Source organism: Bos javanicus, unplaced genomic scaffold, assembly GCF_032452875.1.
Source record: "Bos javanicus breed banteng unplaced genomic scaffold, ARS-OSU_banteng_1.0 tig00001692_1, whole genome shotgun sequence".
NCBI lineage: Eukaryota > Metazoa > Chordata > Mammalia > Artiodactyla > Bovidae > Bos > Bos javanicus.
In genome coordinates this window covers 156435-182923 of record NW_026893637.1, presented here as the reverse complement: position 1 = coordinate 182923, position 26489 = coordinate 156435, and the positions used below count along the sequence as shown (strand labels likewise).

Here is a 26489-nt window from a genome sequence, read left to right as displayed (position 1 = left end):
TAAGCCTCAGTGTCTATGTCTGCTGAATGGGGATAGCAGCAGCCTGGACCTCACCTGGAGATGAGATGACAGATTTGGAAAGCACGTGCCCGGTGAACAGAGTCTCCTGCACACTGCTACCCACCATCATTAAATTGGCTTCCTGCAAATCTAACATCTATGGCTCTGATTCAGTCATTTCTTATAAGAAAACACTAAGCGGAAATTCCATGGTGGTCCAGAGGTTAAGACTTGGCACTTTCACTGCCGGGACACTGGTCTGATCCCTGCTTGGGGAACTAAGATCCCATAAGCTGTGCAGCATGGCCAGAAACATAAGTAAAGAACATTTTAAAAATAAGAAATAATACTATGTCTATTATAAACAAGCATGAGATGATCAGAAGGCAAACAAGTGGGAGAAAGGCACACTGTTACAATTGTCCCAACGAATGACCAATTTCCAACAGAACCATCAGCACATTTTAAGTGGTGGGTGAGTTTTATTACTTCCATTAAAACGTCAATTATTCACCAGGACATAACCACACAGTGTTCATTCACGTTAAACAATAAGGACTCTTTAATACTTCACAGAGAAACAAAAGTCTGCTACATTACTAAATAGTTTACCTTTCAATGCTGCTTCCTTAAATCACTAGGCTGATGAATGCATGCAAAGAAATGAAGAGAAACCAGATTCTTTGCGACTTTGAAACTAAAATTTCAAGAATCCATAGAGGCAAATACAGTAAAGCAAAAATGATGGCAAACATGTAAGTGACATGAAGATTTAGAGAACATGTGAGTGGAAGCAGAACATTTTTTTTGACCACAGAAGTTAAGTAAGCTATTCAAGATTTACTATAGAAACACTATAAATTATTGCTCAGGAAGATACCATTCTATTACAACATCATGATTTATTAAAGCACAGCATTCTGTACAACAAAGGGCCTTAACAGTTGTCTATTCTTAGCCAAATTTCTCTATAAGTTAGTTTCTCTTATTAAAAAACATGTTATACTTTAAATTAGTAATTTAACTGATGAGGAAGTTACCATAATACCTAGTTTAACATTTAACAAATCTAACCACCTATTGGACATTAGTGTAAAATCCTGACATAGAATTTGATTTAAAACTTCTTAAAATAAATTCATTAAAGCAAGTTCCCTGTGAAAATATGTAAGAATGAAAGCTAGCATAATAGCAGGTGCAGTCTTTACATTTTATTAACCATAGAAGATACTTTTTTAACGAGTCTAATAGAGACATTAACTGTGCAAAAGCTGATGAGATTTACAGTCTTAAATACAAGCACCAACACAGAAAGGATATTGTGTCAGTTCAGTTCAGTTCAGTCCCTCAGTCGTGTCTGATTCTTTGTGACCCCATGAATTGCAGCATGCCAGGCCCCCCTGTCCATCACCAACTCTCAGGATTCAACCAAACTCATGTCCATCAAGTCGGTGATGCCATCCAGCCATCTCATCCTCTGTCGTCCCCTTCTCCTCCTACCCCCAATCCCTCCCAGCATCAGAGTCTTTTCCAAAGAGTCAGCTCTTCACTTGAGGTGGCCAAAGTGCTGGAGTTTCAGCTGTAGCATCAGTCCTTCCATCAACACCCAGGACTGATCTCCTTTAGAATGGACTGGTTGCATCTCCTTGTAGTCCAAGGGACTCAGTCTCAAGAGTCTTCTCCAACACCACAACTCAAAAGCATCAATTCTTCGGTGCTCTGCTTTCTTCACAGTCCAACTTTCATATCCATACATGACAACTGGAAAAACCATAGCCTTGACTAGATGGACCTTTGTTGGAAAAGTAATGTCTCTGCTTTTTAATACACTATCTGGGTTGGTCATTAACTTTCCTTCCAAAGAGTAAGCGTCTTTTTAATTTCATGGCTGCAGTCACCATCTGCCATGATTTTGGAGCCGAAAAAATAAAGTCTGACACTGTTTCCCCATCTATTTCCCATGAAGTTATGGGACCAGATGCCATGATCTTAGTTTTCTGAATGGTGAGCCTTAAGCCAACTGTTTCACTCTCCTTTTTCACTTTCATCAAGAGGCTTTCTAGTTTGTCTTCACTTTCTGCCATAAGGGTGATGTCATCTGAATATCTAAAAGTCCATTAATTCTACACTTAAGAGGATCATTTCTTTATGTAAGCACAATCTCATTTATGAATTACACATAATATGTAGTTTAGGATCCATCTACATTATGCTTATAGCTTCATGCTGCTGCTGCTAAGTCACTTCAGTCCTGTCCGACTCTGTGTGACCCCATGGACTGCAGCCTACCAGGCTCCTCTGTCCATGGGATTTTCCAGGCAAGAGTACTGGAGTGGATTGCCATTGCCTTCTCCTGTAACTGTATAGTGATAAACCAATTCAAATTACTGCTATGGGGGAAAAACACCATTTAATGAGACATGGAGACAAAGCACAAACCCGACTAAGGGGACTCATGCTGTGGACCACAGCACTGCTATGACCAGAGGAAGTGGGTGGACGGGGGATGGAAGATGGATGGGTAAACTACAGCCTCGGGGGCTGGGGGGGGGTCTGGATTGATGACGACTAAGCAGACAACAGGATGAGACAGGAAATCAAAACCAATGATGAAAGCAGACACTGTCAGAGAACTCCAACAGCAAGAAAACATACAGAACTGTTCTTTTCCAAATATTCAGAAAGAAATCAAGCATGAAACCACGGAGAAATCATCAAAGAATTTTAAATATCAACTAATTAGCTAATGATGCAAATTATAAAAACAGTGTCAAAAGACCACAAAATGGACTAGTTACCACTTCACAGCCTGCTAAAATGATTCACGGTTAATTTAATTATAAGCTGACTAACAACACAGCTAACATGAAATGGGTGGTAACAGAAAAAAGAGATAATACAAGTCCAGTTACAAAGCAGAGTGTTGTACACATGATTTCATGGGGTAAATAGCAATGCACTCACAACACCTAAACTAAACATGCAAGAAAGCTGGAACATGTGCTTTACAGCTGCACACTCTGTCACCAAAAGCCCTAGGTTGTCATCCCAGTTTTAGACTTGGAAAAGTGAGGCAGCCCGACATCTTCCCTGGGGCCCTGGGGCCCTGGGCTTTTAACCTGGTTTCACATGCAGAGCTGGCCTGAGTGCGTGGCCAGGTCCATCAGCAAGCAGACCAGTGTAGATTCTTGGTTTTGTTCCCACCGCATGCCATGCACCCTGAAGCCAGGCATCCCCAATGGAAAATGTGCTGCATGGCTTTCCCACGCCATGAGAGCTGCCTATGGTTACTTTCACGAAGCTGTCTGCTCCCTGAGAACAGAAACCTCCCTGTAGCTGCTGTGCCCAGCACAGGCCAGGCCCAACTTTACAGAGGCAGGCTCTGGCTGAGTTCATGATGACATGCTAAGTTGGTGGTCCAAATATCAAGACTAATTTGTCGCTGTGTCATTGTGGAATGATTAAAGACTAAGCAGTTTAAAAACTTTTAGACCTCTGAGTGTAGCAAATGTACCTGATTTTCTTCTGGGTATAAAGAGAAGAAACAAACAAAAAAACAGCGTGCTGGGGGAGGGATGCAGCAGATAGGAGGCAGACACATACCAGAGTCATGATGCCCAGCCGGTCTCACTCCTGCGCCAGGCTGTGCCGCCTCCTTCTGGGCTTGGGCAGGGGCAGGCAGGAGCCAGCATGCGAGGACGCGGGAAGCAGGTTGAGGGAGCTCACTGATTTAAAACGACGGAGGCTGCCTAAGCTCCCCCTGCCCTCCCTGCTCTCAGTATCCTCGGCCTGCTGCTCCGTGTTCTCCTTCTCTTCTTCGATCAACCTAAAATAGAATAAACCCCGTCACCTGCCTTTGTCAGCAGAGGAACCTGTCTGGACAATAAATTTGGGCTGGCATTCTGTGTCATGATAAGCAAATTCCAGAAACAGTTGCTCAATTAACATCTCAGCCAAAAGATTCTACTTTTCCTCTTTTGAATATTCTCAAACTTAGAATAACTTAGTGTTGAGTCTTACAAACTGTCCTTGATCATTCACACTTGATTTCACTTATTTACTCTAACATTCTGAAGGGGCCCTGGTGGCGACTCTCTTTCTGTGAGGAGATACCTCAAGTTGACAACCCTTACCTCCCCTGCTCTCAGGGCAGAGATGCATGTCAGTGCCTCAAGTCTTTTCCACTGGGAATCGGGAACTCTGTATAATCAAAACAGCAATTCATGAACAAGCTGCAGTTTCTAAACACAAGTCTCCAGACCAGATGAAGTGCTGAGTTGATCATTTTTTTTTTTTTTAAGGTTGTATATATACAAACGCATCACTTGATGAAGTTCTCCACCAGCTTTGTGTGAGTTTCTGGATTCATGTCAATGTGCTGTATTAACCTAGAATTCACAGTTTCTGCTCTTCTCCCCTAATGTGTGGTGGATGACTTTATATAGCAGTTTAAATACACGATTATGCAAATAAAATGATTTTCAAATTAAAATACAAGATTCTTACAGGAAGTAAACTCTCCAGCTTCACTTCTACTCATACATCTTGAAAGGTTTTCACTGTTGATAACAAGTTGATGGACAGAATTTACCATTTACATCAAGTCAACTTGTCGCATAAGGAAAAATCACTTTTACCTGACAACTTGCTGTAAAATAAAAATATTAATATATAACCGTTCCATATTTCCTGCAGGGACGTGGAAAGACCATCTTTCTGAGCTCGTCTGTGCTCAAACACGGCCCACAAAGCTGTCTGTCTTGGCGTCAAATAGGCAGGCGACACCACCTGCATTTGCTGGCTGTCCCGTTCACCCCCTGCCTTTCCCCCGGAGCCCCGCACTTGGCTGACAGGAACAGGCACCTCGGCCTGGGCTGACATGATGAGAACAGCCTGAGCAGCAGCTCTGCCTGGTACTGTGCAGGGTCACCGGCCTGCGGCCACTCTGAATGTGGACTCGGGACCCAGGCATATCTGTGTGCGTGTGGCACCAGGCAGGCCTCGGGGCCAACAGCCACCTGGCTGCACCCAGACCAAAGGCCCCCTGCTCACCATGAGGAAGGCCTTTGGATTCTATCCCGTTTTGAAAATTGTTATAACTGCCAAGACGGTGTCTAAAGAAAACATCTTAAATATACTGATGCGATGAGAAAAACTCAAACACATGTCCTTGGATCACTGTCTTACAACAAGCCAATCTTCATACTGCATTAAGTTAAAAAGGAAAATGCAGATCTGAGTGGGAAGTTGCCAACCCCAAAACCCCAGCTTTCCCCAGGTGGCCTTTCACCAGAACGTGGGAGGCTCCGAGGGACACAGGAGGGTGCACGGGCCACAGGGGACACCGCCTCGGCACCTCACCCACCTTGGGGCTCAGAGCTGAGGGGGGCACCCCACAACACCACCCCACAGAGTGCTGACACCACACCGTGGACAGAACGCCCTGGCTGACCGAGCTCTATAGTCAAGGGCAATCTCAAAACTGAAAATTCTTGAAGCAGACCTGAGGTCAGGTTTCTTACTATGGAACACTCAGACGTCCCTAGAAGACAGCTCCTCAGAGAAACCGAGTTTCTGGGGAGCCGAGTTTGCGATCACCCACCGGATCTCTTCATTGATGGTGTCCAGTTGCTCCTGCAGCATCACAGTCAGAGTCTCGGCATCGGCCTGCCCACTGGGCGACAGCTGAGTGACCGAGCTGAAGAGGGTGACCCTGTCGCCCTCCCCATCAGACACGCCCTCGTCACTCTCGAATGCCTGGGCCACTTCAGCCAGCACGCTGGCTTGCTGCACGCGCTCCCAGTCCTGCTCCTTCAGGATCTGCATCTGGGCATGAGAGGACCACGTCTTGTCAGTGACATTTAGAGCAGCTCAAGTCTATCAGGAACTGAACCCAATTTTATATGGAAGCCCTGACTGTGGATAAATGGGCCATGCTCATGAGACACTGCCATCTCTTAAGCGAGCAGGACTCAAGAAACAGGCAGGGGGAAAATCCAGTTCCTAGATGGCCTGGTGACACCCAGGACGGCAGGCAATCCTATGAGGTTATTCACAAGGGTGGGCTGATGGAGTCAGAGACAGAAACTGAAAATTACAAAAATATGTCCATGCCTCCATCAGCCAGGCTGGAGGAAAATAAGAAGAAAGAACCCTTCACCTCGGCAGCCGCTGGGTCCCTATCAGCGGTCATCTCTGGTACCAGTTCACCAGAGAGTGCCATCCTCTCAGGCTTCCAGCCCTCCATTTCCCAGGCTGGTCTGAACACCCACAGACAGGAGCGAGCAGAGGCAGCCAGGAGACAGGAGGGCCAGGCCCCCCGTAGCTCTCCTCTCGGGACACAGGCCCTTGGGCTATTCTGGGGGACGTGCCCGCGGGGCCCTGTGCCGCCCTCCGGCTCTCACACCTCACACCCTTCTCTCTGCAAATGTCCCCTCTGCCACACTGTCACCCAGGTCCTGCCTTCTTTCCCAGACATGACCTCAAAGGAACTGAGGGGCAGCCTCGAAGTGCTGGCTTGCTGGCTCCCTGTCCCCTGTGGCCAGTGCCCTCGCCTCCTGTCTTTGTCACGACCCCACTCCAGGGCTGGGCTACCCGCTTCGCTGGCTCCAGGCCCACCTGCCATCATTCCTGCTCCGCTCCAGTGAACCAGCTGCGTATGGGTTCACCCCCATCAGCCCGGTCAGCACGTCCTCTCCCTTCTCTTGCCTTCCAATAGCACAAGAGGAACCAGCAGATTCCTCCTCCAGGGCTCCCTGCAGCACCCACTGTGGGTCTCTGAAAGCTCCCTGGGAGTGGCCTCTACGGTCCCCTCCCGCCTGGTCTCTAGCTCTCTGCCAGCAGGCGGTGGGTGTGTCCCAACCTGCAGGGCAGCTCCCCGGGGGTTCGAGGAACCCTTGTTACTAAGCCCTCTCCCCTCCTTGCCCTCCCCCACGCCCGCCGCAGCATGTCTCTCCCTGGGCTCCAGGCCCTGCCCTCCCTGGGGTTATTCCTCAGTCCCTTGCACCCCTTCTCAATCTTGGAATGCAGGGTGCCCCACAACTCTACCCTTGCAGCCCATCTCTCTCCACTGGCACCCGCCTGGTGACTTTACTGTGCTCGTGGCTTTAAATGCCGTCTGTATGCCCACAACCCCAAGTCCACCCTGAGCTGAGTGAGTCCTCTCCCGGATGCAGGCCAGAACACTCAGCTGCTCTCCTGACATGTTCCCTGGGACACCCCATGGGCTCATCCACCTCAACAGGGCTGAGGCCCGGCTCTTAGCTCCCCGTCCCGGCAGCCCTCCTCACCTCAGGAAACAGGCTCTGGCCTCAAGCTGCTCAGGCCTGAGCCCAGGCTCCTCCCTGATGTGGCCCACTCTCTCCCTTGTCCCCGCTGGTTGACACAACCCTTTTTCTATCTCTAAGTGGGTACTTCTCTTCCTGCCTCCGGGTCTCTGGTTCAAGGTCACCCTCCTGGTGTCACCTTGCTGGCCACCCCACACACAATCGTCCCTTTCTCCTTGGACAACTCGGGCACTCTGGTCTCCTTTCCCTGCTCATTATTGTTCCACAGGCTGTGTGGGTTTAAAAAGGGGTCCACAAATTCTTCCATCCTCCTCCCTTCAAGAGGCAGAAGGGGCAACTCCTGCTCAGCCCCTGAGCGAGGCAGGACTTCGCAGCTCACTCTCGCAAACAGAAGTGAAGGTGTGCGGCTTCGAGACCAGGGTGCAAAATGCCCCGGGCTAAACCCCAGGCTTTCGCTCTCAGAGGGTGTTCTGAGGAAAGCCAGGCCATGGGAAAGCCACACGGCAGGGACCTGGGCCTGTCCCCAGCAGCCAGGTGAGTCTGAAAGCCTGCCATCCAGCCCTGGGGGTGCCTTCCCGTGTCTGTGCCCTCAGGAGGCCCTGAACCAGGCCTGCCTGCTACAATGCACAGGCACTGTGGACTGTGAGCTGCTCCCTGGGAAGTCACTAAGCTTTGCAATGATTCGTTACATAGCAGTGGATAAAGAACACACACGGTTTTTAATTCACTGCTGGAGTCCTACTTCTGACCATGTCTGGCCCAAACTAACTGCTCACTGATATGGAAGGTCAAAACACAGACATGTATGAACAAATACATGCCATGAATGAGGTGAACATATAAAGGCACTTAAACTTCCAATGAGAATTCTTCTCACTATAAGCTGATGGATATGTGTATCCATTTACTCATAAGATGATTTCAAAACTGTGCTAATTAGTACCATGCTGGGCCTCACAGTAGGCCACAAGTTATCCAAATTGGTTATTTTAAGAAAAAAAAAAAAGCATGCCTTCAAAGTAAACTCTTAGCCAGAAAAAGGAAAATGGGAAGACATAAAGTGACCTATCAGCGCTTTGTTCCAAACCCACCTCAGGACCACAGTGTGAGGGGGCAGGTGCCTCACAAGGTGCCCACCAGAGACAGGAAGGGGGCGGCAGGGTCCTTGCCTCTGACAGCTCATCGTGCAGCGCTGCCAGCTAGCCTTTCTGGAGGCATCGCAGCACTGCCCCATCTCCTGAGTAGTCTGCCAGCTGGTCTGCCACAGGGAACCTGAGGTCCGGGGCACTACCCAAGAGGGGTCGGCTGAAACACACGGCAAACAGCAGTGCTGTTAGAAGAAAAGAGAGCTTACTCTGTCAGTCGAGCAATAGACTGTCCATTTGGAAGATCGGCAATTTCACAGCAAAAGGGCCCCCGGGAGGGCACTGCCCTCCTGGCTCCAACAGCAACAGGCCGCCTGCTGCTCTGCAGACACTCAGGGCTCATCCCCAGCAGCTGGAAAACTCCCATATGTGGGGAAGGCAGTGCTGACATGAGGGTGTGGAGCTGACTAGGACAGGATCAGCTGTCTGGGGCTGGGGCGTCCAGGGTCCCCCTGGAGCCCACTCTCAGGTCCCAGGGCGGGGCCTGCACCTGCTCTGCTTCCCCTTGGCACCCCAGCTCCCCTTCGGCCCGGACCTGCTCTGACCTCCCTCTCCCATGTGAAGTCCGTGGATCACAATCACCGGTCTGCCTGGAACACTGTCTGCACCGCTCTCATTGTTTTTAAAGGTGTCGCAGACAACCTGCAGCAGAAAGGCCTCGGACCCACAGCTCGGAGCTGAGCACCACTGGTGTCTCCCATTAAAACAGAGGTGAGCGTGTCACTGGACTCTGGGCTGAACTAGGCCCAGCACAGATGCTCAGGCCCTGAGCACTAAGACCTGGGCCTGCAGGTACCAGGAGCTCACTCAGCAGGGGCCTGCTGAGAGGCAGGGTGGCCCCGACTTGACTGTGAGCCACCTGCACTGCAGGACTGCCCGGGCTCTGCTCAGTCTTGTCCCTGGGAAGAGGGTGGTGCCTTCACGTGCAGGAGTCCCTAAACCTGGGAGACAGGGCCCTCTTCTGAGGATAGAACACCCCATACGTCTGCAGAGTGGCCAGGGCCAGCCACCAGCTCAGCCTGCTCGGGGTCACACGCTGCTCTGCTCGACGGTTTTGCGACGAACACTGTGTTGCACAGGAAATGGAAGTCTGGAATCTCCCGGAGCCACACCTGTCTTCCCTCCTGTCTCCCCTCCCTCCTGACAGAACTGCTCCCTTCTCTGCTCCACTTCCACCCAAAGGCCTGGGGCCAGAACACACTTGGGAACTGGGTAGGGGGTAGGACACAGTCCCACTGTGGACTGCAGACCCTCGAGGGTCCTCTGAGGGCCACAGAGGCCTCCAGGTTGTGTCGCCCACAACCATCACCTCCCTGTCCCCTTGCGGGGTGCAGCCTCCATCTCTTTCCCCCTCGTCACCCGAAGCTCTATCCCCTGGGAGAAGGTCTCAGAGATAAGGTGACCAATTCCTCTGGGAGGCCCCACCAAATATGCCGTGCCTGCCCTGCCTGTGAGCCAGGTTTTCAGTCCCCACTCCCTTTCTCCTGAGCCAGCATAGTGCCCCCCACCCAGCCCACAGTGCCCGCAAGCCCCACTCCAAAACCCCACCTGTGCTGCTAAGTCACTGCCGTGACCCCTCGAGAGCTGCCTCCTGGAGACACCTCTCCCTCGCACAAGCCACTGCGGCCCACTGTCTTCAGAGCACAGTGGGCCCTCCTGCCCCGCGGCTGCTTCCTCTTCTCGTCTCTTACACTCACTGACACAGAGTGGACTGGTGACCAGGCCCCAGGCTTCTCCATCTGAGCCCCCCAACCATGCCAGGCCTTGGGTCCTGGCACCAGGGCCCTCCTCATTACCCCAAAACCCCCAAGAGCAGGAGGCCATGTCCACCTCCTCTTTCTCCACTGTCTACACAGTCTGCCTCACACTTACCTTGTCCACCCCGGGAGCAGGGGTTCCCCACTTCTGACAGAACCAGCCTCTCACCTTGGGGGAGCTCTACCAGCAAGTCCAGCCATGTCCCCTATCCGTTCTGCAGGGCACCTGCTCTCCTTGAACTCCACCCACTGTGGTTTTGGACTCCACCTGCCAATTTCTGGCTCTGCCTTTGTCTCAAATGATATCCCCTTACTCTAGAAGAAGGCTGGGTTGGGTCCCTGGACTGTGAGGATCCCCTAAGTACCCAAACACAGAAATATGCGTATGGGCTCCAAACTGTCTCCTAAGTCAGGCTTCAATCAGTAGTCGATTTCCTACAGATGAATGAATGTCACCAGTTAAGCACTTAATGACCTTTGCTAAAGTTTCTCTCTCACTTGTGACCATTTTCCCTGAAGAAACATTTAAATACTTAATGAGAATTACCACCCCTAGAACAATGAGTAAGAAAAAATCAGGATGCTCAGTAATCTGCTGGCCTCATTCACAAGCCAGGTGATTCCTCCCACTGCAGTCAACAGCAAGTCATGTCTCAGTCTCCACTCACATAAAAAAGACTACAGGTCATTAACCTTCTGCGACTCTTCAGAAACATCAGTGTCACAGTCTGTCAGGCCTCTCACATGAATACGCCCAAATATCAACTGGTCGCCCCCACACTTCCAAATATCTGCCTCTGGTTTTGAGTGTTGTCAATACTGTGACTACCACTCCATGGTACCAAGTGTGACCCTAAGGAATGATGCTTGTCTCTTCCCTCTCGCTGGCCACGAAGCTACAGGCTCCTTATGTGCGACCATGAGCAACACCCAGTCTTACTGTCCACACATCAGACAGGCCCTTGTCACACTCAACAGCGCTGAGGGGAGCTGCCCGGGGAAGCAGCTTACCCATAGTGGAAGGGAGCCCCTCGCACTCTCATCTGGTCCAGTTCGGCTCTCAGGGTTTCCAGGTTTACAATCAGCTGGTCGTAAGAAACAGCGAATGACACAGCCTGCACCGCTTGCTTTCCTGATGTAAAATGACTTGCACCAAAATGTGCAGAACAGGTTACATGAGTAGGTATCAACTCCAAACATTTTAAATCTGAGAAAATGTTCTCTAAGAGTCCCTAGAAAATATAAACACTCAGAACAATATTCACCCATAAACCGTAATGAGGAGGAAGTTCCATCTCAGGTGTAGAAAAGGTTTCTCTGGAGGAAACATGGCAAGCCATTAACAACGATGAAGTCTGTAGAGAGAAGCTGGGCTTCAGGCGGGGGTTCAGGTCAGGGGGACAAGACTCACTCTATTGTCCTCACTCCTCTCATTGCTTTAAATGGTCTCCATGGAGCTCACCTGCATTCCTGGGCATTCCTCACATTCATTCCTCTACAGCCCACTTCACTTCCTCATGGGGTAAAACAAGTCAAACGGGCCAAGTTTCCGAGTCACTCGACTCAACCTGGCAGCTCTGTGCTGTCGGCCATGGCATTCACTCACCTTGTGCAGCCCCTGAGCACGTGAGACAGGCTGGTGCAACACTCGATGTGGAAATCACACAGAAGATTTCAAGACTTGCAGTGAAAGAAGGATGTCAAGTAGCCCGTTGGGTTTAGGAAATTTTAGATTGTGTAGGTGGCTCGTATTACCTTTCTGACGCACAGCACAGTCCACGTGAAAGGCTCACGCTTTGTCTCAGCTTTCGGGTAATCCCAGAAAGGACTACTCAGAATTCTGAACCACACATAATGGCCACACACTCTAAATTCAACTATAATGCAAATACATTCAGTGTTCAAAACCGGAAGTGCTATACGTGTTACAGCAGTGGATTACCATAAGGAAAATGTAACTCGACTTTTGCTAAGCATCTGCTCAAACTCATGTCCATTGAGTTGGTGATGCCATCCAACCATCTCATCCTCTGTCATCCACTCTCTTCCTGCCTTCAATGTTTCCCAGCATCAGGGTCTTTTCCAATATGAAAATTCATATTAAAAAACTGGAAATAATTACCTCAAGCATTTTTCAAATGTAATAACAAAGTTGGCAAGGCTGTGTTTTATAAAATAAGCATCAATTTCAAGGTTTAAAAAGCTCTTTTAGAACCTACTGTATAAAAAAAAAAATGGAGACAAGACAGAAGAATGATCTATTTGAGATTGGCTTTGTGTTAAAAATTGCTGAGACTAATTGACGGGTCATGGGTATTTATTATACTACTCCATCCACTTTTGTTCATGTTTGAAATTTTCCATTGTAATACATTTAAAAACAGTTTATTTTCTGTTAGAACAGAGTCTTCTCCAGCAACACAATTCAAAAGCATCAGTTCTTCAGGGCTCAGCCTTCTTTATGGTCCAATTCTCACACCCATCCGTGACTACTGGAAAAACCATAGCTTTGACTGTATGGATCTTTGTTGGCAAAGTGATGTCTCTACTTTTCAATATGCTGTCTATGTTTGTCATAGCTTTCCAAGGAGCAAGCATTTTTTAATGTCATGGCTGCAGTCACCGTCTGCAGTGATTTTGAGCCCAAGGAAATAAAACCTGTCACAGCTTCCACAATAAGGCATCAGCATTCAAAGATTTTTAAAGCAAAACAAAAGTTGACTTTGAATTGGCTTAATCATAATCAGCATCCTGATCTCAACTGCCTCTGAACAGCAGTTCTGAAAGTAAGGAAGAGCACCCCTGATCGGGAGCCATTGAGCTCTCTGCCTAAGCACGGAGGGCGCCTCACCACAGGTCTCACAATGGGAGTCAGAACCACTGCCCCCTGGGAGCCCGTCTTTGAGGCTCTGCAGTCCAGGCCCAAGAACACAGGCATAGTGGGGACAGTACTGACACATGAGGCTGGACCTGGGATTCCCCACTCCATTTTCTGAATGGTCTGTATCGCCGTGTGGCCAACCTTTCCGGGAAACCTCTCTCAGGACTCGGTGATGCGAGCCTCCACCATCACCCTTTCCTGACACGCCTTCTGTCAAAGCACAACTACGGTTCTCCTCCTGCCTAGGAGCAGCCATCCTACACACACAGTGTCTGGACCAGCAGTTTTGCATGTGGGACTCCAGCGCCACGTCCGAGGCAAGCAGGCTCCACACCTGGGCGCCATGCCTTCAATTTCATGGGCCCCGGGCTGGCACCCCCAGGTTTGTCTAAGGGGCAGTCATGAGGTCCACCTGTATCCCAAGCAGCTTCCGGACTGGCTGGTCAGAGCAACAAGCAGCCTCTTTGAACGTGGGGACGCCCTGGCCCCTGCCCACTGCCTATGGGTGACCACCTCTGGCCCTGCTCCCAAGGAGGTGGGTGCCCGGATCAGCAGATGGGGCCACACATGCACACACTCGGCGGCAAAGAAGGGAGCAGCGGAGAAAGGCAGCGCTGGCCCCCACCCAAGCCATGTCTCTTGCCCAGACGCTGCCTCCCCGTCAGCACAGGCACCCGCTGCAGCTCCTTGTTCTTCTCCTCCAGTTGGGCCTCCATCTGGCACAGCCTATTCTCGATGCTGCCATGACTCTCTCCCTCTTGTCGGCCAAGAACAGCATCAGCTCCGCTTGCAACGACCCTGACGGCACGCGGGCTGTGACCACAGGGGCGGCAAGAGGACCATGCTCTGTGTGGACCACAGGCCCCAGGTTCGTGGGGGGCATGCCCACATGCCTACTCACGCAGCCTGTGCAGCTTTGTGTGTGACGCGTGGCTCACAGAGGGTGCTGGTGACCGGCTCATGAGAGGAGACATGCTCCCCCCTGCCCCGGGCCCCGCAAACGCGGCTGCTGCACCCACTCCTCGGACTGCCTGTGGCAAGCCAGCGCAGGCAGCAGGCAGCCCCAAGTGCGGGACACGCGAGGCACACATTCTACCTTCCTAAGCTGGGAAGGAAGTTAGAACCATTTAGCCTCCTTAGTGGCAGAGCTTCCGGAAGACAAAAGGTCGGACTACAAGGCCAACCGTTGACGAACAGCAGAGATGCCAGGAGGGAGGAGAAACCAAGCCTGGAGAGGAAGATCACAGGCTGAAGGGCGCCCCCTGGCGGTTGTTAGTGACCCTGCTCTGGGAGGGTCTGTGAGCACCCGACACCGCCTGCCACCCACCAACGGTCGGCCCCTCAGCTGCTCACTGAGCTCTGGGCAATGCTCCCAAGAGCCACGCCAGCACAACCCCGGCCCAACTCTCCATCCCCAGCCAGTGCCCACCGGCAATGCGGGGCAACACTTTCCCACCAGAAGGACAGGGTGGCGGACTGGCTGGCTGGCTGGCAGTGGGGACGATTCCCGTAGCAGTGCCACATCCCCAGGATGTTTCTCATAAATCATGAGCCCCACAGACACGACCGCCAGAAACATCATGATTCCACATGGTCACACAGCTTGGGCCTGAGGATCTGAGGGTGAGCAAACACCACTCGACTTGTCTGACTGCTGGTATCACTGTCACATCCCTTCAAGGAGCGGAACCTCAGAAAACTAGAGAAGATGGCCAGGCAAGCTGCCTCAGCAGAGCCCACACAGCATGCTCCCATCTCTCTGAGAGAACGGGCTCCACAGATGTCACCAGACTCGTCTGAGGGAATCAGGAGGAAATTTCAGCATTCAACAGGCAGGTGGAAGCGGGGATGAACTGGGAGACTGGGGTTGACATATATACAGTACTGATACTACACATAAAGTCAATGAATAAGGACCTAGTGTACAGCACAGGGAAGTCTACTCAGTGCTCTGTGGTGAAGTAAATGGGCAGGAAATCTAAAAGAGAGGCAGATACATAGATAGATAGATAGATATATGACTGATTCACTTTGCTGTACATTAGAAATTGACATAGCAGTGTAAAGCCACTATACACCAATAAATGAATGAATGGATGAATGAATTTTTACAAAAGGAGCACAATGGGCCCCCTAGAACTTGTGTTAAGAAGGAGTCCACACCCAGGGTGCAGCACAGCACCAGGGCTGCCCTCATGTTTGTCCACTGCCAATGGACTGCCTGGACCAGGCCTCTTCTACTCCAGAGACCTCGACACAGAGGTGGGGAGGCAGCCAGTTGTGGTCTCTCCAGTGCTCTGCTCTTACTCACGCAGCCATCCCAAGGCTGAGATCCCCGGGAGAACAAGAAACCCACATTCCACCTCAGGACAACAGACACGACTGCCGTCACTCACTTCACGGATGTCCCACTGCAGTTTCGTGTTCACATCCTCAGACTTGAGGAGATCCTTCCTGGCCATGTCCAGGTCCTCCTCCAGCTCTGTAACGTGGAAAGAGAGGGCTGCCAGGCGCTCCTTCAACTGGCTCTCCTCCTGTGACTGCTTGTCTATGACTTCCTGAGTGCAATCACCTTAGTCAGGTCTTCCTCGTGGCTTAGAGAGCCGTAGGAGGGTCTCTAAGGGGGAAAGGAAGCCTTAGCCTTGTTTTGAGAGGGAAGGAACACAGCACTTCCAGGCAATCGGTGAGGTCAAAACAAGGCACTAAGTGTACAAATCCAGGACGGATGGGTGGCTGGTACCTTCTCGTCCAGGGCCTTGTGGTGCTCAAACAGCAATTTCAGTGCCCTGAGCACCTCCACCTCTCTGGTCATGCTAGCTGGGGACTGTGCCTGCTGCTTGGCCTGCCACAATCTGGAGGGATGGCACGTACCGGGCAACCAGTAACCCCAGGTGCACCAACAGCAGCTTCAGGGCAGGGCCAAAGGAGCACTTTCAACCTCATGCTTGACTTCAGGGCCGATAACTCCTTTCAGACTCACGCTACAGCTGGAAACACGCTACGGCACGTTGGAGTCCTGCCAGTTCAGTCTAAAGTTAAGAGTGGACTTCCCCAGTGGCCCAGTAGTTAAGACTCCACCCTTTTGCAGGGTCATGGGTTTTAATCCCTGATTGGGGAACGAAGATCCCACACAAAGTGTAGCATGGACAAAAATGTAAGTTGAGAACTCCCCTCTCAAATGTACTAAAATTACATTAGCTCTCATCATAAATTTGAAGTAACGTATGAGAACCACGAACTGATCCACCCTGGTCTTCTCAGTGGGAAGATGTGAAGAATGACTTGAAAATCAGACAGAGTTTAAAGACAGCAACACGGAGGCTAGTGGTGACCCACATGGGGCAAATGTCAACACGTGAGAATCCCCGTACTGACCCTGGTTTTGCTTCTTTCCCCTTTCAGTTCAGTAATTTCTTCTTCTTTTTTAAGAAGCTGCTCCCTGCATATTTTGAGTTTTACACTAGGAGTTGGAAACTCCTAGAAAACAGTTAAATGAGAAACTAAATGCAAACTTAAATTAAAAAGAGAGTGAGACTGTGAAGACTGACCCTGTCAAGTCTCTCCAGGCTCCACACAAAGGATCTCCTTGCCCCTCCAGAGAAGAGGGGGTCCACTGATCCCAAGACCTCACAGACGACCACAACTCAGACTGGCCTTTGGCCTCCACCTCGACCTGGCAGGCACGTGGCAGCGGAGAACCCGGAATCCAAGCCTGCCTTCTAAGACCCAGGGATGTCTGAGAAGCTTTCCAAAACATAAACCTAACAACAAAGTGGATAAAGAGATTCTTAAATGACACACAGACCAATGACCTAGAGCCACTGGGGAGAGTGAAGAATAAAGGGAAGGTCTACAAGGCCACCAAGCTTTGGAGTGTTCCTCTGGGACAAAGGCGGGTGGCACCCCAAGGCCATCTGTTAGCCTGACTCCAGTGAAGCCACCCAGTCATTCAGTCAACTGGTTAAAATGTTAAATTTATGTTATATGTATTTTACCACAATTTACATGCACGTGGGGCCATCCACATGGTGAACTTGCTCAAGCTGAACCACATGGAGTCTTTCGTTCTTCTATTTTTCTTTGCAGAAATAGAAAGATCCTGGACTACGTATCCCCTACTACATACTGAGTGTCCAGCACCCAGAACAGTGCCTAGCACTTGTAAGAGGCATGTAGTAGACATGTGAAACTATTACGGTGTATGTCATACACGTAAGCAGTAGGTACCCACCATTAAAATACTGGACACATTGCTCTGTGGTTTGTAAGATGGGAGACATTAACGGGCTTAGCCTTTCTACTTCAAGGACTGACTCTCTAGCTCGATCCTCATGCCCCAGAGACTCCTCCAGCCAGTGTATTCTTTCTTTGGAAGAAGGGAGACGTTAAGGGGCTTAGCCTTTCTGCTTCAAGGACTGACTTGATAGCTCAGTCCACGTGCCCCCGTGACTCCTCCAGCCAGTGTTTCCCTTCTTGTGGGGCCCCCGCCCATCCTCCAAGCAGCACCTGCATAACCTCTTACAAGGTAAACTGCTGGGGTCGATCCTGCCCACTAAGGCCAAAATGCCCTGGCCAGCAGGGCCCACAACTATGCTAACAAAATGAAACACAACCCCAACGCTTCACTGGGTGAGGGCCAATCCGATGGGCGTAGTCCCTGGCTGCTCTCACCTTGTTGAAGTCCTTTAATGGACTGGAACCTGGTGGTCTAGAGTCGATGATAAGAAGGTAAAGGAGAGAGAGAGGCTGATATTCCTTGATTTATGCAGCAAGCCAATAAAGCCCCTGAGATGGGACTTGCTCTGTTCACAGAGGCCTCAGGTGCCTTCTCGATGGAGTGAAGATGGAGAGCACCTTCTCGAGAGGGTCTTAGAAGCCCGGGTAGGAAAGTGTACTCAGAGAGCCTCTGCACTCCAAGGGATCAGCCTAAAAATGAGAGAGAGAGAGAGAGAGAGAGAGATACATGGGGACTAGAGCTCTGATGGAGCAAAGGTGTTTTAATCAACATGGTGTGGGCATATATACTGTCTTACAAGGTAGTTATTCTCAGCAAAGATAAAGATTAAAATTCCAGACTTACAAAACATAGGTGATCCATATTAAAGGGAGAGAGAGTTGTATACAATCACTTTTACCGTATGGTTCACAGGAAGGAAGAGGGTACTTATCACCGTATAGAAAAACTAATGAAGGAAATGCCTGGATTCTTTAGCCCATGGGAGAGGCTTGCCTCTCCTCTTCAGGAATTAAAAAGGAGCAGAGAATTCCTGACAGTTCCAAAACAGCACACAGGAAGCCTCCTGTTAAATGCTTCCTGACAATTCCCTCTATTTTATTATATATTTTTTTAAAAAAAGGTCTTGACCAAATGAGTTTGGTGAGTATTAACCAACCTTATAGAAAGGCGACGGTAAACAACAAATATAATTATCAAGACAATCACCAAAGCTACAGTTCCAGACCCGATACTGTGGGTAATACTTTGAAACCATCCTCGTGGGTCTAACCCAGGTAATTTGTTCAGCTAAAGTTTCCAAATTAGGGGCAGAGGGCAGATTTTTAGAAAAAGTTTTAAAGATTTTCTTTTATAGTAATTGTACATTCAGAGAGGCATTATCATGTATATTTTTTAAATGAAATTTGATTTGTTCCCAGTTGTAGGCACTATGATTGGAGTGAACAGGAATAACACAAAATTGAGTAGCTTAAAGAAATAGAGGAGTTAATACAAGTATATAGTTTGCAATTAATACAAGATACAGAACGTAAAAGTCTTATTAAATTGTAAATTTTCTACGGCTATAACAAAAGGAAGTGGGACATAGGCCTGTATAAAATATGACTGATTGTAGGGAAAGAAATAGTTACTATGACGACTGGTCCCTATGAAATGTCCGGTCCAAGTTCCAAGTTCTTCTGTGCTCTGATGCTCACATCAAGTTTCCAAATGGCCCATTGGTCAGGCCCACTCTGTTTATTGAGGACGATCTTAGGAGGAGGTGGGGCTAATCCACGGTCAAGCCACTCAAGAAGTCCTTTGTTATAGTAATGTTCCACTGTAGTGTCAGTGACCTTCCATATCACACACAGTGTTGTTAATATCATCTAAGCAGTCAGATAACCACATACCATGGGGTCCCCAATCAACAACTGTATGATTAGCCACAAACATTGATTTTCTTGATTTGGTTTGACCTTTGTCCCAAGGAATGGGAGTATAAGTAAAGTTTTTATAAGTAAAGCCTTTGCATAAAGTTCTTTGTTCTTTCCCTAACTCTTTCCCTAAAGTTTCAGTAGTATAAACATGGTTTACAGACAAAGATAGGGCAGTAAATAATCCAAGCAGCGTCTGAAAGTCTTCTTTTGGAGGCAGGACGAAAGCCCAAATTTGTCAGCCCAAATTTGTCGGCTAACATTTATGCACAATTTTGCTGGGCCCATGCACAAGGGAAGGACTTCATAGCCTAAAGAAATATTAATGAGTTTTCTTTCCTGCCCAGGGTGTGAGGGCCCTTTCATGTACTAGGGAGAAAGCATATGTATAGGGTCATTAGTTGAAATGATTGGTTCTCTCTCCATCCATTCGACCCCCTGTAATAGAGGGGGGTTGGGTGTTAGTCTGAGCTTGAGCAGGGGGAGGTATAGGCCAAAAGACTGAGCATTGCCAGAAGAATGTATTCAGGACTCGGAGGCAACCCCTGTTGAGAGACCAAAATTTCAGCTTGATTAGTAGGGTTTTTATTTGTCTCCAAGTGAGGAGATCATCGGGGTGATGCCTCCGAGGGCAGTGCTTTCTGGAGATCTTTGGAGCAGACATAGCCCGTATTGGAATTTCTTCTTCCTGGGGTTCTTGTTTCATCTCCATTTTGAATGCCGGGGGCCCCCTTGGGTCGAATCTTAAGAAGAGGTTAAAGAATTTAAAACAAATAAAGCTGTATTAACAATAGTTATAGGTTTAGAAAATATGTTAGAACCTAGTAAAGTCTGCTTTAGATAAGGAAGACAGTAGTGTACCTGTGTATTCCCCTTTAAAAAATTTTTTTATTTGTAACTTTAGTGTGTGATGTGTTTGTTTTGACTATGTCTCGTGTCTGTGGATTATAAGGAATACCTGTAATATGTATTTATTGATAGGTATTACAATTTTATGAGGATCGGAGCCAATTAGAGTTTTAGTTCTAATTCTTCCATTGATAATGATTAGAGCAATTAAATCAAGGTTGGGTGTAAGTGACTTTATTTCCATAAAACGGGTATAGATCCATTTTACTGGGCGTTCTTGTTGGGCAATAAGTCATGTGGGAGAATGAGAGGGGAGTATAAACAATTCTAGAGGTAAATCTATTTTGATATGAGTAAGAAATTGTTTTTGTAATTTATTTTGCACCAAACAGAGTTCTTCTCGTGCCTCTTGAGAAAGTGAACGAGGGCTATTTAAGTCAGGATCTCCTTTTAAAGTACTAAATAGGTTATTCAGTTGATAATTAGCAATGCCTAAAGAAGGTCTAATCCAATTAATATCACCTAAGAGCTTTTGAAAATCATTTAAGGTTGATAATTTATCAGCACAGAGCTGAGTTAGTTGGGGAGTAATGCGTTGCCTATTAACAACTAACCCCAAGTAATAGTAAGGTGTAGAGGTTTGAATTTTTTCAGGGGCAATGATTAATCTAGAGGTTTTAAAGCATAGTTGAGCTATATCAAACATGTGTTCAGTGTTTAAGATAGATGGAGCCGAAAACAATATATCATCCATATACTGAATAACAAGAAAGTTAGGAAATTGCTTTCTCACAGGCTCAAGGATTTTGGCTACATAGTACTGACACATGGTGGGAGAATTCATCATCTCTTGTGGCAGTACAGTCTATTGGTACCGTTTAGGAGGTCTAATGTGATTAGGATAAGAAAGAGAGAAAGCGAATCTCTCTTGGTCTAAAGGTTGTAAAGGTATATTAAAAAAGCAATCTTGTCCTGCTTGCAATGCACCCATAGGTTTCATAGACGCACTAACTTTTCTAAGGTCTGTTAGCAGACACCATTTGTTAGTTTTTTTTTTTTTTTTTAATGACAAAAATAGGAGAGTTTCAAGGAGAACAAGATTCTTCAATATGTTTTAATTCTAGTTGTGCATCTATAAGTTCCTTAGCTGCCTGTAATTTCTCTTTCGTGAGAGGCCATTGCTCTGTCCAAATAGGCTCGTCATTCTTCCAAGTTATCTTAATAATTATATTGTTTGTTAAATGAGCAGTGGCCCCCAGGGAAAATGTGGAATGTATATCTGAGTATGTCATATCTTACATCTTTTTATTAAAAGCATATATCTCACTTTTCCTTAGCAACTATGAAGTGTCTTGTATATTAGCATTTTATAGATTGGTGAATATATCAATATATTATACATTATAAAATATATTTATTAAGTTTAAAATCTCTTTAGTTTTTCTGTAAGAAAAACTTTTTGTAAGAGGAAGTTAATGTTTAGTAATTAATGTTTTAAAATCTTATTTTATTTGGAACTGACCTAGCTATTTAATAAACTTTTATTATTTAGTTTAGTACAACTCTAGAAATTTAAGTTATTCCAATCCTGAGACTATTTTAGATTATAATAAGATTATAATAATAGATTATTCTATTAAAAATATAATTACTTTTAATAGAGTTTATCTAAAAGTTTTTACCTCATTTATATATATATATATATATATATATATATATATGTATAAAGAGTTACCTTTTTGTTGACAAATTTAGTTTACCTTAAACCTAGGCATAATAAAAGTATTATACAATGCTGATGACTTAAGACATGTCTTAATTAGATTAGCAAACAATTATATTTAAATTATATTTAAATAATTATATATATTTAATATTTTTCAGTTCACGTGAATTTGAATTTAAATAGAGCTCATTAACTTCATAGTATCTAAAAACAAAGCTGGTATACCATCGATGGCAGCACTGCCAGATGTTGAAGGTTTCAGGTAAAAGATGGAATTTGTCTCAGGTTTTTGTTGACGGGGACGTGGTGGGGGGGTCCCTGCTTGCAGTTTTCTGGAATAGGTTTTCTTTCAATGTCAGATTTAGACTTACAATCTTTGGCCCAATGCATTCCTCTACTGTAGCGATGGCAGATTTTTGGAGGTTTTTTATCTTTATATATTTTTCTTTTCTTTTTTTTTTTTAAGCTTTCTTAGGGCCATCCCTTTTTAAATGGTTCTTATTTCCACGTGTAAAGCATCCTTTATTTCCCTTTCTTAAGGCAGCAGCTATTGTTTCAACTATCATTTGCATCTTTTGAGTTTCTAATCCTAGATTGCGACAAGCCTTCAAATAATCAATAATAGTCCCTTTCTCACGAATTGGAGCTATAGCTTTTTGACATCCCTGATTTGCATTATCACATAATTCAAGTAATTTGCAAGTAATTAAAGGTCTTTTAATCAACATGGTGTGGGCATATATACTGTCTTACAAGGCAGTTATTCTCAGCAAAGATAAAGATTAAAATTCCAGACTTACAAAACAGGCAATCCATATTAAAGAGAGAGAGAGTTTTAAAGCAAATAATTTCTCTAGTTGCCTTTTGGCTTCTCCAAATACACTACGGGAAATAGCAGTTTCTAATCTAGCTAAAAAATCAGCATGCATTTGGTTAGATCCCTGAACTTTAAATAAGTGATGAAGTAAAGTAGAAAAGTGATGGGGCTTTCCAGCCTTTTTACCCATGTCTTAGTACTTACCGGCCTCAATAGGCCCTGGGGTCACTCCGTCCAAGAATCTGCCTACATGTACCAAGTCCCTGTTCTGGGCGCCACTTGTTGAGGTCCTTTAATGGACCGGAACTTGGTGGTCCAGAGTTGACGATAAGAAGGTAAGGGACAGAAAGAGGCTGATATTCCTTGGTTTATGCAGAAAGCCAATAAAGCCCCTGACACGGGACTTGCTCTGTTCACGGAGGCCTCAGGTGCCCTCTTGATGGAGTGAACACGCAGAGTGCCTTCTCGAGAGGGTCTTAGAAGCCCGGGAAGGAAAGTGAACTCATAGAGCCTCTGAAGAGCTCCAAGGGATCAGCCTGAAAAAGAGATAGAGAGAGCAAAAGAAAGACATGGGGACCAGAGCTCTGATGGAACAAAGGTGTTTTAATCAACATGGTGTGGGCATATATACTGTCTTACAAGGTAGTTATTCTCAGCAAAGATAAAAATTAAAATTCCAGACTTACAAAACATAGGTGATCCATATTAAAGAGAGAGAGAGTTGTAAAGTCACTTTTACCGTATGGTTCACAGGAAGGAAGAGGGTACTTATCACTGTATAGACAAATTAATGAAGGAAATGCCTGGATTCTTCAGCCCACGGGAGAGGCTTGCCTCTCCTTCAGGAATTATTAAGGAGCAGAGAATTCCTGACAGATCCAAAACAGCACACAGGAAGCCTCCTGTTAAATGCATCCTGACATCACCTCAGGCCACTCTCCTTACAGGACTTACGCCGAGGCCAAGTTCTTCCTTGTCCTGGCCTTTGCCTTGGGGTTGCAGCACTGAAAAAGCACCCACAGACGGGCCCTTCTGCAACCCATCCTTGCGGATGGGGGCAGCCCCCCACTCAGAGGCAACTGCTGTTTCACGGTAGGATAACTCTGCTCCTGAGCTATAACCACCGATCTCACACTACAACCACTGCTATTCACACTATGACCACCGCTCTCACACACACTGCTCTCACACACCATTCTTACACACACCGCTCACATACTATGACCACTGCTCTCATACTATGACCACTAGCACCACTGTCTCAAGCAGAAATGGCACGAAGGCTCTGCCTGCAGCACGTCTCCCAGGAGCCTGGAACCGGAACCCACTCAGTCACAAGGGACTCCGTGGTAACAGGGGGGCTGGGCTCAGGCCCACCGTCAAGGGTGCAGAGAGGGGGGACAGGCTGCCAAAAAGATGACAGGTGAGTGTGGGGTGCAGGAGAAGGAAGGCTGTGCCCACGGCTCAGGCCCCCTGTCAAACATGACTCTGCAAGGTACTGGGTCACAGTTGAACCAACCAGTATAAACTCCTTCAGAAACCATCACCCCTGGAAATGAGCACGTCTTCTAAGTGGGCTTCTGCCTCCTTTAAGCCCCAAACAAGTCTCCAGTGAGGCTACTGAAAGGGCACCCATGAACTCAAGGGCGTCCCCAGAACCCACCCGGCTGAGGAGGACTCACCACGTTAGCTGCCCCTCACTCTCCCCCTGAGCTCGGTCTTCCCTGACTGACTCCCACACTCGAGCTCAGCAAGGGCTTGACCAACCTCGCTCCAGGCACTTAAAATGAACCCACAGGGGTTCATTCAACCTGCTGTGAACTCGCCCATTTAACTTCGACCCTGGGCTGTCAGACCACTCTGCTCTGTGGGGGCTGCAAGGTAGAGGTTCAGGGGTGTCCCTGCCTCGAGCCACGACAGCCAGCGCCTCCCAGACCCCACCAGGTGCTGTCCCACCCTCCGCCCCCGAGTCTCCCACCCATCTCCTGGCCCCACTCCCACCCTTGAGGCTCTCCACTAGCTAGGGCACAGGCCACTTGTTCCTGGCTAAGCCTGGACCTCTGCTGTCACTTGAGGGCCTCAGTCCCCAGGGTGCTTGGGGTCCTATATCCACCCATCTCAGCAATTACACACTCTGGGAGAGACAGAGTACAGTTTGGGGTCCCACCCACAGTTCACCTGGAACACGTTCTCTTTTTTGGCTTTATCTACTGGAGTTCTCTGAGATGTGTTTTTAAAACCTCAACTGTTGCTTTCAAAAAGACTGTAAAATCACTGTGCTCAACTTTAAGAAAATCTTCATTTTCCACCTTAAAGTAAAACTGGAGGGAAGACTAAAAGCAGTCATTTTTTCAAACTGAAAAAGAAAACCCACATGTGACCATGTCACAGAATACAGGTCACGTAACCCCTCCCTCCTCAGCCTTCTTCACCACCAGCAGCCCGTCATCGCAAGGCCTGCCCTGGGCTGGCAGGGGCAATGAAAGAGGGGAGACCAGCTTCTCTGTCTCCAGGCTGTGTGGGCTGCTTGCTCCACCTCCTTCCCAAGTTCACGTGGCACTGAAACAGCCTGGGCAAGCTGGGGATTCTTACCAGAAACACAACCGTGGGTACTAAGCAAGGACCCCTGGTTCTTGTTTTCCCCAGTATCAAAGCTGATCAATACAAGTACTGTGACTGTTATATGTGGCTTCAGATGACAGAATACACCCAGGGTGTCCCCACTTCCAGTGACAGATGCAAGCAGCTTGTAGGTCAGCCTACTGAGAGCTAGAAAAGCTAAATACAGTTTAAAAGAGCTCCTTAGGCAGCCACAATCCAAGATTTCAAATAAAAGGGAAGCCCAGTGAGGGAGCTGAAGACTGAGAGGCCCGCTCCTTCCCTCGGGCCATCTGAACAAAGCTGACTCTGCGAAGAAAAGGCAGGGTAAAAGTCAAGCAGAGGGGACTGGCTAACACAGCTCTGGACGGTTCCTTGGGCTGGGAAGACAAAAATTTGAGTGCAGGCCTAGTGAATCAGTTCGGATGTCAGAAAACGTACCCAACACTCTGCCCAAACCGGTTGAACACTATCTGTCACCTCGTGGTGCTCAGGAGACAGACGGTGGGCTTCAGGACTTGCTGAGAAGGGGGCGGCCCTGGGAGGCAGCCCAGGCTTCCAGACGGAGATGCTGGAAAGCTCCTCCCTGGGCTCGGGGGAAAAGGTGGGTGAAGGCTGCTGAGACTGAGCTTACAAATAACCCCCAGCCTCAAGTCCATCAGGCCCTGAGTGAACAGACACCTCTGTCCCCACTGGAGGTCTGTGTCAGAGGAAACTCTGGAGAAGACAGCATCACTCAGAACCTCTAGGGTTTTCCAAACATAATGTCCATCATGCAACCAAAAAAGCAAAAGAGGGTGTAACAACAAACAGGACCAAGAGAAAAAAAACTGAACCAGATCCAGAGGTATCAGGTGTATATCAGCATATCAGAGGTATGCTAGAGGTATCAGATGCAAATGTCACCTGTTGAAAAATATACTTGACAAAAGGAAAAATTTCTGAGAATCAAAACCGACTCTCGAATTTTACAATAACAGTGACTGAATTTAAGAACTCAGTCTCTGGCCTTAATATCAAATTGGACATAGCTGAAGAGATGATCAGTGAACTGAAGGATGGGTCAGGTAAAAAATATATATAAGAGAGAAGAAAAGGGTAGAATGTATTGAAGGAGCCCCTTGTTAAACTACGTTGTTAAAAAGTATAAATGGGGACCCTCATGGTGGAGAAAAGACAGAAAGGAGAATAACAAATGCCTCCAGGGGTTGAAACGAAAGATCCTCTTGATGAAAGTGAAAGAGGAGAGTAAAAAAGCTGGCAAAACTCAACATTCA

General features: G+C 47.6%; 1 pseudogene; it reads right to left on the bottom strand.

Annotated features, from left to right (window-relative positions):
- Positions 1 to 26489, bottom strand: part of LOC133243955 (liprin-alpha-1-like) — a 38435-nt pseudogene that overhangs the window by 5278 nt on the left and 6668 nt on the right.